The following is a 12,667-nucleotide window of genomic DNA, read 5'->3' as shown; positions in this document are numbered from 1 at the left end:
GAAGAAAAGAATCAGATATTTATTCCCTTTTGGTTTGAAAGAAATCTGTTTCAGAAGACACCTTGGAGGAATCTCATCGGAGATAACGTAAACCTGGAGTGGGAGAAAGTCCCAGTGCCAGTGAAATCCCAGATTACACCACATTAAGAACATTTTTCCTTGTTTTTTAATTATTAATCCGGTCCATCAAACTGTTACATTACATATCACTCACACTGGATAAAAATCACATGGATAAATTTATGTTTTATATCTTTCTGAGCTCCAGCAGGCTGAAACATCCAAAAACCATGTGAATTAAGATAAAACTTACTTGGAATGGGAATGAATTATAAAACAATCCAATTCCAGAGGCTGGTTTGATAACAACTGCATTCTGCTGACAATTCTTTATAATTAAATAGGACCTGTCCTTACCACTTCCATAAATCCATTTATCTTGCTTTAGCTGCCTAAGGAAAACAAAAACTGATTTACAGAATCCATTGTTCCCATCTATTATAAAAAACAAACTATTTTTGGGAGGCTGTTTTCCAACACAGCCCAGAAAAAAAAGAGGATATCAGGACATGAAGAAAGAAGTCAACTTCTTTCTCTTGGATTTACAGCTCCTCCTGTGCCCTCGTTGTGGTGGTGGGAGCCAAGGGTTTATCCCAAATGCGGCAGAGGACACCCAGGATGATGTGGAGATGGATGTGCTCCTCTGAGTCTGAGCCTGTGGGTGACAGGGCTGTAAATATGTTCCCTCTGCTCTCCTGGGACAAAACCCTCAGGGCTCCTCATGGCACAGCAAACGAAGAAAAGAGAGGGAAAAGAAGGGATAGAATGGAATTCTGAAATCCATTGTGCTTCAGAGAGCTCATATCTATCGTGTGGATGAGCCACCACGTCACATGGACACATGGCACCAGCTGGTCAGAGGGTCCCCAAGAGGCTCTGGAGCTGCTGATGTCCCTCTGTGGACCCCAGACAGCCCAGTTTTCCTTCAAGGATGGAATTACCCACATTGAGATACCTGCAGCCCAGATGTCCACACCTGAGCAGGTGGCTCTGGGCACTTTCAGACAGTGATTAATTGTCCCAAAGTGAGCTAATTTGCATTAATCACCCCATCTGGGGGCTCCATCCACACCTTGACCCTCAAACTTTGTTTAAGCTCAGCCCAAAGAGGTTGCGGCCCTCTGGAGTTACAAGTCTGGGCTGCCAGTTTAACAACATGTGCACATCCTTGGATTCCTTTAATCTGCAGCTTGTCTTGATCCACCAGCCCTGACCAAGGATTGAGTTGGTTTTCAGATGTTACAGCCTGCTGGAGCTCATAAAGGTACAAAACATTCATTTATCAATGTGAACTATATCCAGGGTGAATGATATATAAGAGTTTGATGGACAGGATTCATAATTAAAATAAATAACAGATAAATTACAAAATATAGAATTTAGGTCATCTTTGGACCTGCCTCATTGTCACCAGCTCACCTGGTGGTTTGGAGTCTTGGCCCAGAGAACATCTTGGCCTGGAAAAAATCTGGTTCTGATTTATGAAGCAAGCTGGAAGGTAGAAAAAGAAGGTTTTTGGGGAAGTCAGCATGCAATACAGTCCTGGAAAAAGATAAAACAAATCTGATTTGGGCCAGTGCCAGAGAAATGGAGCAGAAATGCTCATGAAAGCAAAAATTGCAATTTTTCTTGGAAAATGCACAAAGGTAGAAGAAGAATTTAATGATAAACAGTTCAAAGGTTTATACTCAATTTCCTGATAATTATTTAATTTCTTTTACAAGCTGTTTTACCTTCCTGGTTCTTTTCTAAGTATTAAAAGTTTCTCATGGAAATAATTAGATTTCCTGGTTTTATTTATTATTTTGAGAAAAGAAGGGGTGTTTGAAGTTGTGCCTGGGGGATTGGGAATAAAGCAGGAACTAATGAGAGTCAGTGGTGAAATTTTGCTACAGAAACTCACCAAATTCCAACACTGATGTTCAAGTGTTGTTTGCAGAGCAACACCAAACCAAAACATCAGCATGAGCTCGGTGATCTTTAGGGCTCCTTCCAACCCAAACCATTCCAAGATTCTGTGACCCTGCATGGGTCTCCTTTGGACATGGCACATCCACTTCCAGCCTGCCTGGAGTCTCTTGATCCCTCTAATTCCACCTAAGATAGGATGTGCTTAATGCTATTGATATCTGTTACTGATATGTTACTGATAGCTGACAGACAAATCCCATCTGTGGATCCAAACTGTGCTTTGTGGGCAGCTGAGATATTCCTGGGAATACCTGGAGCAGAATAAGAAGGTTTAATGGAGTCTGGATCATGTTCTGACAGGTGGGTCCTGTACAGACCTCCCAGTGCTAAGCCAGGAGTAGCCTGGATGCATTTTGGGCACATTCTTTACCTGGAGGCTTGGCTCAGCCCTCACCCCCTGTAATCCCAGCTGGCTGCTCCAGGGATCTATCCAGGACAGCCTGAGCTGTTTGCAATGGATACCTGGAGCAAAGCCCCCCACTGACCCTGAAGTAAAGTTGTATTCACTATAAAAAATAAATCATATTTCTGTTAAAGGATGTTTTGCTGATAGAGAGGGTTCCTCAAAGAAACTTCCGATCCCGATGCTCCTCTGGTGAGGTAGGAATTGGATTTTTATCTTTAATCCTTTTATTCTGATTTGTTGTATAATCAGGGACAGGGAATTCTGTCTGGTTCTTTTTTCCCTCCCTCATGCCAGGGCTCTCATCCAGACCTTGTTTACAGCTGGAAACGAAGTAAGATTCATGGAGGTTTGTGAGAGAGAAGAAAATCCAGTAATATGTGGGTGTTGGTGCACATATTTAACCCAAGAATGTTTCTGGATTTTTCATATAAATATATGGGATAGTATACATTTGATATTGGAATTTATTATATATTTATATGTTTATATAAAATTTATATTTACAATACTTATATTTTATATAATATTTGTATAATATTATTATATAATATTTATATAATATTTATATTTTAAAATATGTATATATTTATAATTTTGGATCAGAAAGGACAGACATCTAGGAGATCCCTGGCCCTAGGATGGCAAAGTTATACATTTATATCCATATATATTTATGGATATGGGACTTGGAGCACTCTGGGCTAGTGTAAGGTGGCCCTGCCCACGGCAGTGGTGTGGAACTGGATGATCCTTAAGGTCCCTCCCATCCCAAACCATTCCGGGATTGTGTGAAAGGTGTCAGGATCCCCTTTCATGTGGACTTAATAAATGAAATGCTTCAGGCTTCTGTGATTTCTGGGCTGGATCAGGGAGGCAGCTCCCATGAAAAGTTCCTTCTAGGACAGATGGAAAGACAACATCTAACTGGATTAATTTGCAGTTTGGTGATAATGAGATATCACCCATAAGCCAAGTCAATGAATTAATTAACAAATAGCTCCAGATTTGAAAACAGGGTAATTTCCAGGTTCAATTGAACCAGTCACATTTTCCCTGTCCTTTTTCCACTCCCAATTTCTGCCTTTCAAAAACTTCAAACAAAGCTCTAATTAGTTTTCCACTTTATGCCCCTGGTGGTTTGCTAACAGTGGAGTTTATATCCAGAGATTTGCACTTTGGCAGTGGGGAGAAGGGACTGAAAAATAACAAAGCAAAGCAAGAAAAAACCTGAATAACCTGAAATAAAAAATTAAGGGTGATAATTATTTTAAAGTTCCTTCTTTAGGCAAGAAATATCTCCTGACAGAAATTGCAGCTCCCTCATTTCACCACACTCTGGATGAAAACTTGGTGCTGGCAAGGATGACAAATCAACCTGGTATTTGTTGTTAAAACCCTTTCCTTGTAAAAGGTTTAATTTCTTCTAGTTCTGAATCAATTTAATTCCTGTTTTCACATGAACAACTTTTTTTTGCTCCTTTAGTGCACCATGTTGCTCCATTGTCAATCCCAAGGGATGTTAAAGTAAACTTAAAATCCTTTGAAGGTATGAAGTAGAGAACTGGAAGGGGAATAAGGTTAAAAATGTCCAGCAGAATTTCCTGTATGACACCACCATTTATTGGACATTGCTGGGAACACGATCTCCTTTTTATTTTACATAAAACCTCCTTTTTTCCTGAAGGCCCTGGGTAGCAAAGTGTCTTGTTCTTGCTCAGAAAACTCAGAAGCAGCAATAAATAAAACAATGGCATCATGTGCCTGATCCCACATGGGTATTTCATTTTCCAAGCATCATTTCCTGAGCTGGTTGAAAATATTGGGTGTTTGAAGTTTTCCTCACATTTGGAAACAATGCTTTAAACTGCACTTTATTTTTGTGCTTCAGGTTGTCTGAATCCTTCAGGTGGAGTTAGATGGGTTAGGGGGAAGGAATTCTTCCCTGAGAGGGTGGTGAGGCCATGGAATGGAGTTCCCAGAGAAGCTGAGGCTGCCCCATCCCTGGAAGTGTCCAAAGCCAGGCTGGACGGGGTCTGGAGCAGCCTGGGCTGATGGAAGGTGTCCCTGCCCATGGAATGGGATGATCCATAGGGTTCCTTCCAACCCAAACCATTCCATAATACAGATGTTGTGAGAAAGTCCCAGGGGGATAGTTTTAGGATATATTGAACAATTAAAGGCAATGTTTTTGAGCTGTTATTGTTTAAATAACAACTTCTGCTGCCATTAATTTTCAAATCATCTCTTGACTTGGTAGTGGAGGATCCTGGGACCCCTCAGGGCTTTGGCTGCCCCTTGCTTGGTGTGACAGCTCCCTGGAGGGTAAGATGTTATTCCCTGACTTGTTTTGTCCCTGGTTCTGTGAATCCTCCGCAGGGCAAAGCCCTGGAAACACAGGTGTTACATGGGAGAAGCCCTGGTGTAACTCTCCAGCTGGAGCTGGGAGCAGCTGGAAGTATAAAAACTGCTTCAACTGGACCTGGGAGCGAAGAGGAGCAAGACCTCACCTTCAGGTAGGTTTAGATGGAATACTGGGAATAAATTCTTTCCTGGAAAGGTGGTGAGGCACTGGCAGAGGTTTCCCAGAGAAGCTGTGGCTGCCCCTGCCCTGCAAGTGTTTAAGGCCAGGTTGGATGGGGTGATCTTGGTTGATACTAGGGCAGCTCGTTGGAAGGTCTTCCACTGCTTCGCCAAAGATTTTACGGAATTTGGGTGCCACAATGGAGATCCTCAGCACAGGAGGACAAGGATGAACACTCCATTAGTTATTTCACACCAACCACCTGCTTCTCAGCAGGAATAAAATATAACCTATGGGTTTTAATTGAATTTACATTCATTCCAGGTGTCTGATCCATCACACAAAGCAAAGTTGGTTGGTTGAGTAAGGAAGAGTGAAGCTGGACTTTAGTTAAGCAAGAAGTCGAGGTCAGCTCTCTAATGGAAGCAGATGGATTCTGCCTCTGGGGGGAAATCCAGCCCCAAAAATGTTTGACTTTCCTTATTTTAATACCTCTGTCATCTTCACGAGGGTAATGAAAAGCAGCTCTAAATCCTCCTTAATAACTCCAGGGGACCATGGAACACCTGAAAGGAGACGTCATGTTCTGGGGGTGAACTCAGCCCTTCAACCAAGGCTCATGCAATAATGAGGATTTCCAGGTCTGGATCCATTTTTCAGGAGCCAGTAGTGGCTATCCTTGGTTTAGTCTCTGGTGTAACTCCATCAAGCCATGATGATCCAGGAGAAAAATCCATGTTTATTTATCCTATCTGTCGCAGAGTGGGGTTTTAGGAGCTGCTGATCTCTCCCTGGTGAATAGCAAGATGGAGCCTGAATTTATCCCTTACCTCCAAATGAAGCATCATGTCTAAAGCAAAGTGAGGTAAGACAAAATCCAGCTCTTATTCTGACATCAGGTAAAAATACACTAAGAGAAGTCCCATTTTCCAATTCTAGAAAATCTCTTCCTGGGACATGGGGAGCAGGTATTTATTCCTCAAGTGCTCAGGCTGGATTGGGAGTGGTCAAAAGATGAAAAATAATTTCATTTTCCCAGGAATTATCAGGAAAATCATGGAATTCCATGTGTAAGTGGATTGAGAAGAACTAGGAGGAAGCCTTGCAGCTTATTTGTGATTTATTTATTTTGGTATGGTATTTCCCTTCTTAATGGTTTAAATATGCCCCTGCTTCCAAATATGTGGGCTGAACAGGGATATCCGTGCCAGGAACTTGTTTTTTTTCAAGGAGGATTTACCTTTAATTGACTGAAGGTTTTGTAACTGCCTGACAAAAATTAACATTCTTATCATTATCAGTGGATTTATGTGCATTAAACACTTCCATCTAAAGGCAGAAAGCAGCTGAACTGCATATATAAAATGTTCAGTATGGCTGGAGAGAATGAGACATTTGCATCTGAATTTATTCTCCTGGGCTTCACCTCCTGAGCAGACCTGCAGGTGATGTTTTTTGTCTTGCTCCTTGCCCTTTACGTGGAAAACATGGGAAATCCAGGAGTCATTGTGTTGATCTGGATCGATCCGCACCTCCACACTCCTGTGTACTTCTTCCTTAGCCACTTGTCCCTGCTGGACATCTGCTTCTCCTCTACCATCATCGCCGGAGCCTGAGGGATTTTTTGGCAGAGAAGAAGGTGATTTCCTTCTGCGTCACCCAGCTCTTCTCTTTCACCACCTGGGCCACCACCGAGTGCCACGTGCTGGCCACCATGGCCTACAACCTGTGCATGGCCATCTGCAGGCCCCTGCTCTACTCCGTGCTCATGTCCCAGAGCATTTGCGTTGGGATGTTGGCCGGGGCCTACCTGGCTGGAGCGCTCAGCTCCACCCTACACATGGTTTCCATATCCCACGCCCCATTCTGCTGCTCCTGCGCCATCGAGCGCCTTTTTTTGTGATGGGCCCCCACTGCTGGCCCTGTCCTGCTCCAACACCCGCACCAGCGAGGCCGTGGTGGCCACCGTGGTGGGGTTCAATGTGCTGAGCACCACGGCCTTCATCCCGGTCCTACACGTCCGTCCCCACCGCTGTCCTGCGGATCCACTCGGCAGCGGGGTGGCTCAAGGCTTTGTCCACCTGCACCTCCCACCTGGCCTCCATCGCTCTGTAGCACGGCAGCTCCATCCCCACGTAGCTGCAGCCCGTCTCCAGCCACTCCCCGGAGCAGGGCAAGTTCATCTCCCTGGTGTATTCCGTCACCGTCCCCATGCTGAGCCCCTTTGTCTACAGCCTCAGGAACACAGACTTGAGGAATGCCGTGAGGAAAGCAAAAAGTAGGATCCTCACTGCCTGGTCCATCCGTGGCTCCCGGTGAGCTGGAAGGAGAGGACAACCCTGCTGTGTTAGATTTTGGCCCCTCAGGGAGAGGGGATGCATATCAGACCCTCAGGATTCCAGGGTCATAATCCAGACTCATCTTCCAAGCCATTGGTGCCGTGATGTTCCTGCAGCAGCACTGCAGGGAAGGGATGAGACATCTCCTGGCATTGTCAGGAGCGCAGGAACGCACAAGGAACACGGCAGAGCAGAGCCTGGGTGGGAGACGAGGCACCACTCCTGTGCTGCAGGACAGGACCTGGGGAGATTCCAACCCTTTGGGGGCCTGCCCTGACCTCCCTTGATTTATCCCTCTTTTTTGGGGGCTGTCCATGTGGAAAGGAAGCACCAAGCTGCTGGTGAGGACACTTGGATTTGTTTTGTGCCTTCTTTGGGGGAGAGGAAAAAGGCAGATGGGGGAATCCAGGGGGTGATGGTGTCATTTGGGGCACACCAATGTCTGCAGAGGGGGGAGCAGGTGAGTGAGGGATGAGGGGGGTCAGGCAGGGTCCCCCCAAAACCCAAGGGAGGTTATAGGCCAAAAAATGTCTGAAAATTCTTGAGAGGTTTGTGTTTAAAATACTTAAAACTGCAAAGATTCTAATTTTATATATATATTGAGAAATAACCTTAATTTATATATAAATTGATTTTAAAATAACCCCCCCTATCTGCTGTGTTATAGTCAGGGTTTTAGACTGTAAGAAACTCTGAATATGGATCTGTAGGACTTGAAAATACAAATGCAATGTTTGTGTACATAAATGAAACAATAAAGGAGTTGAAAAGGTAAGACAAGATGATCTGAATGAAGGAAGTAAAAACAGCTCTGTGTACCCAGAATTTTCCTATCTCCTCCCGCTGGAACACCCGAAATCCGAGATCAGGGGTGGGATTGAAACTGGGATTTATTGGCACGCCTGAAAACGCTGCGCATGCGCGGTGGCTGCTACGCCCTCAGTGCTGCCGCCCTGTGGGGACACCCGGTACTGCAGCTCCAGGCACCGGCACCGGGACGTGGAGCTGGACCGGGACATGGAACTGGACCGGGACCTGGAGCTGGACCGGGACATGGAACTGGACCGACACATGGAGCTGGACCGGGACGTGGAGCTGGACCGACATATGGAGCTGGACCGGGACATGGAACTGGACCGGGACATGGAGCTGGACCGACACATGGAGCTGGACCGACACATGGAGCTGGACCGGGACATGGAGCTGGACCGACACATGGAGCTGGACCGGGACATGGAGCTGGACCGGGACATGGAGCTGGACCGGGACATGGAGCTGGACCGGCACCAGGACGTGGAACTGGACCGGCACCACTACTGGGACCGGCCGTGCGGGGCCTGGGGCGTCGCTCCGGGGCGGATTCCGTAGAGGGCAAAATGAACGTTTTGGGAGTAAAATCTGAATTAATGTGAGGGGGAGAGGATGAGGGTTCTGAGGTAAAAGCGAGGCAATCTGCACTGGAGGTGGGGAAAGTCCCAGAAGGGATAAAATGGATTGTAAATCCGTGTGTGAAATCAGAGCTGTTCCAGCAGCTTTCCTTCCCAGTGCTCCCCAGGTGTTTTCCTTGTTTTCTGGTTTTCAGGAGGGAACTCATTTTGGGATGACACAGCCTTGGAGAGTTCCAGGTTTTCCTTAACTGTGCAGAGATGTCAGGATCTGGAAGCATTCCCGTTTCCCTGAAGGAAGACGCCCTGGGCAATGTCCTTACGTGGGATTTGGCTCCTGTGTAGTGTCCCAGGATGAGCCGTGGTGGGCTCAAATCCTGTGCTGGTCCTTGCACCACCCTCATTCTTCAGACTCCGGGAGTTCCTGAGGTCTCTTTTTTGTACCTGCCCAGCTGGGTCAGACCCAAGGGGACCTCCAAGTAGAGGATTTCTCTCTTACCTCCCTCCAAGTGAGTTTCTATCTTGCTCCCTTTGAAACTGAAGTCCTATTTTAAAAATTAGAATTGATTTCTCGAGAAAAAATGTGCCACAAAAACCGTATTTTGTCCTTTGTTTCTCAAATTTCCACTCCTGTTTATTTCTCTTGTTGCAACAATAATGAATGTCACAGAAATAACAATGGGAAAGGGGAATAAATGGAATGTGACTGAAAATGCTGATTTTTGTAATTTGGGCAGGAACCAGTCAGTGTTCAAAACGTTCAGGCCACAGCAATATGAGCACAGCCACAGGAAACCCCAGGAACTGCTGAGTTCAGTCCAGGACACCTTCCACTATTCCAGGGTGCTCCAAGTCCTGTCCAGCCTGGCCTTGGACACTTCCAGGGATGGAGCAGCCACAGTTTCTGTGGGTTTATGGGCACAGGAGGAAATTTCCAGCAGGAACTGAGACATTTCCTTTGCTCTGTCCAGCCCCAGCAGGGCTCTGGGAGGCAGAGGACGTGGGAACAGGAGCTTTGCCCAGTGCCTCAGGGGAGTCTCTGATGTCCCAAAACCCAGCAGAGCAAACGCTTGTGGTTTAACATCCCGTTAAAAGGAGATGCCAAGCCAGGAACAGGAATGGGCTGCGGAGCAGGGATGGTACCGGGCACAGGGGTGACCATCCAGAGGGTCCCACCAGTCCATCCCTGCTGCCCAGGTTTGGGATGAGCAGGCTGGTGATGTCCCTGTGTTTGCTCTGCAGGATGAGGAAGCCAACCCTGGTGAGGAGGAGGATGAGGAGGTGTGGGAGGATGGAGACAGCGGCCACCAAAGGCTGGGCAAGGCACAGGTCCAGGTAGGAGACACTGCCTTCCAAGGAACTGTCACTTAGTCAACCTTGAGCTTCTGGGTAATTTTTTCTGTCTGACTTGTCACAGGCTAATGTAAATTTTACATTTACATGAAATTTAACTAAAATCCCAGGCAGCTGTTCCCTGAAATCACCTTAAAAGAAGATTCCCCTACACAGACACATTTATGCAGCACCTTATTAGGAATCCTGGCTGGCCATTGGATTTGAGCTACCTTACACTTGGAAAGAAGACCCTCTTTTAGAAGCTTCCAGCAAATTACTGAAGTTCTCCAGCCTGTCAGTAACAGCTTCCCATCCTGGGAAACTGGGCAGGGACCCCACTGAGGACCCTCTGGACTGGGCAGAGTTTTTTGTGGAGAGATGCTCCAGCAGCACTTGGTAGTGAGTGCTGGGGCTTAATCCAGAGGAACAGATAAATCCACAATCACTGCCAGGCCCTTTCCAGCACTGAATTCCTAGCTAAGGGGAGGGGAGCCCCTAAAATTGCCCCTTCCAGCAGAGCAGGTGCTTTGTGCCAGTGCCTGGAACCTGGGACTGATTCTGACTGACTCTGGAGTCCCTGAAATGCTGGATTATGGAAAACAGCCAAGGCAATGGATCAACCTCTGGTGTCACCCAGTGGTTTTGGGCAGGGAACAGCAATTTGCAGTGGTGTGTTTGGGGAGAGGAGCCCCTGCTTCCCTTCCCAGCGAGGTCTGGGAAAGGCAGCCCAGAGGATGAGGCTTGGGAAGGAGCTGTGAGCTGAGAAGTTTAAGATCTGCCTTAAATTCCTGGAAGGGTCTGGGTTGGAAGGAACCTTACAGATCATCCTGTTCCCACCCCCTGGCATGGTCAGGGACACCTTCCTGGGCTGTGCATGGAATTTGCTCTGTCCCAGGCTAGCAGGGTTTTCTCCTTGAGCACAGTCAGGGGCAAGTTTGGGGTCTCCATGGGAAGAAGCCTGGGAGCTGCATTTCCAGAGCTGGGAGGCTCCATGCCTGGAAATGTTTCCAGTTCTGCTATTTGTTTTTTTTCCAAAAGTGGGAGTTACATTTCTTGCCTGAGTGAGGTGGTTTTCCCTGGATTGTTGGGATTGCACACTGGGTGTTTAAGGGCTCTGTTCTCTCTTTCTCCTGAATGGAAGAGTGAGGAAATGAGGATGCTCCCAACTGTCAGAGATGTGGGAACAGTCCAGTTCCAGTGAGGAGTGCGGTGCTCAGCTTGTGGTGTGCACCCTGAGATGGCCTTTCCTGTTGTTTATTCCTTAGAGCCTGCTGGAGTGCTGGCCTGGATTTGGGAGGAGCAGAGTATCCTGGAGCTGTGAGGCTTTTCCTGTCAGAAATCCATGACGGGGATGTTTTCCCTGGCTGTCCCAAGGGGAAAGAACAGCTCTGGAGACTTTGCAGCCACAGGCTGGGGATGCATCCCCTGAAAACCTGTTCAGGATTGTTCATCTGACTCTGCCTGGCTTCCAGGGACCCCTACTGGTATCCAACACCTGCCTTTTGAGCCAGGAATTCCAGATCCAGTAAGTCAGTCATTCTATCTTAACTGTCCCAGTGGTGGGGTGTGAGGGAGAAGAAAGAGGGGTAGGGGGTGGCATTTGAGACATTCCTGACTGGAATTGAAGCTGAGAGGTCATTTCAGAGCTCTGAGGCCACAAGTTCAGTCTTGAATGGCATCCCCAGGGAATGCTGAGGCACCCTGTGCCTGTGGCACTCGGCAACAGAGCCCTGATGGGGAGCAAAAAGAGATGGGGGGAAATTCTGGGTTAGTGGGAGGATGTTTCTGGAATGGAATTGTGATAGGGGCTGTTCACAACCATGGAATCATGAGCTGGTTTGGCTTGGAAGGAACCACAAAGATCATTTACACTCTGTTGTCTGATTCCACAGCAAAGAACATCCAAAACTGCCTCCTCATCCTCATGGACAGCACAAATGTCTTCCATAGCTCTTGTTTAGGAATGGCAATGGCTGGTGGGAACTCTGGCACGAGCACCTGGAGACCAGGTAAGAACAGAAATGGGATCATTCCAGCTGCTGCTGGAGGTGTTTCCCCTTTTCAGGATGTTCCTCTGATTGATGTTTTCACAGGAATTTTCTTGGGCATATTCGAGGGTTAATTCCAAGAATTTTGAAATAGTTGAAAAACATAGAAGAAAAACTGTGAACCTGATCCATTAACACAGATTTAGCTCCCAAATTTTCCCTACACACCCTCTGCTCATTTTTTCCTCAGTGTGTTCATTCTCTACTCTTGAGATTTTGTCAAGTTTTGCCTCAAAAATTTTCCTTACTTCTCTACTACTGAGTACCTCATCTGTACTCCAAAATATTAATTCTGTCCCCTACAGATTACATTGAGTTTTACCCCCAGGATTCTCTTTCCTGTACAATATTGATTAACTCTTTTTCTACCCCAAAAATGGGCACTCTCTCCCCTAAACATCACCTCAGCTTTCCCTTCAAAAATGCCACCTCACTCCCCTGGACATCCCCTCATATCTTCTTACACAAACAGTTCTTGTGACCCCTCTCAATTACTCCAGGTTTTCAGCTAAAAATTTCACCTCTGTCCCCTCTAAGTTATCCCAGGTTTTCCCAGTTAGGAGCTGCAAGGAGTTCAGGCAGGGCAAATGACAGCAGGGAAC

General features: G+C 46.6%; 1 pseudogene; it reads left to right on the top strand.

Annotated features, from left to right (window-relative positions):
- The first annotated feature begins 6,331 nt into the window (after window positions 1-6,331).
- Window positions 6,332-7,277, top strand: LOC102111290 (olfactory receptor 5AR1-like; annotated as a pseudogene).
- The last annotated feature ends 5,390 nt before the right edge of the window (window positions 7,278-12,667 follow it).

This window comes from Pseudopodoces humilis, chromosome 7, assembly GCF_049639895.1.
Source record: "Pseudopodoces humilis isolate 2021_Gansu_Grassland_sample_001 chromosome 7, ASM4963989v1, whole genome shotgun sequence".
In the NCBI taxonomy this organism is placed as follows: domain Eukaryota; kingdom Metazoa; phylum Chordata; class Aves; order Passeriformes; family Paridae; genus Pseudopodoces; species Pseudopodoces humilis.
This window is presented reverse-complemented; position numbering and strand designations above follow the sequence as displayed.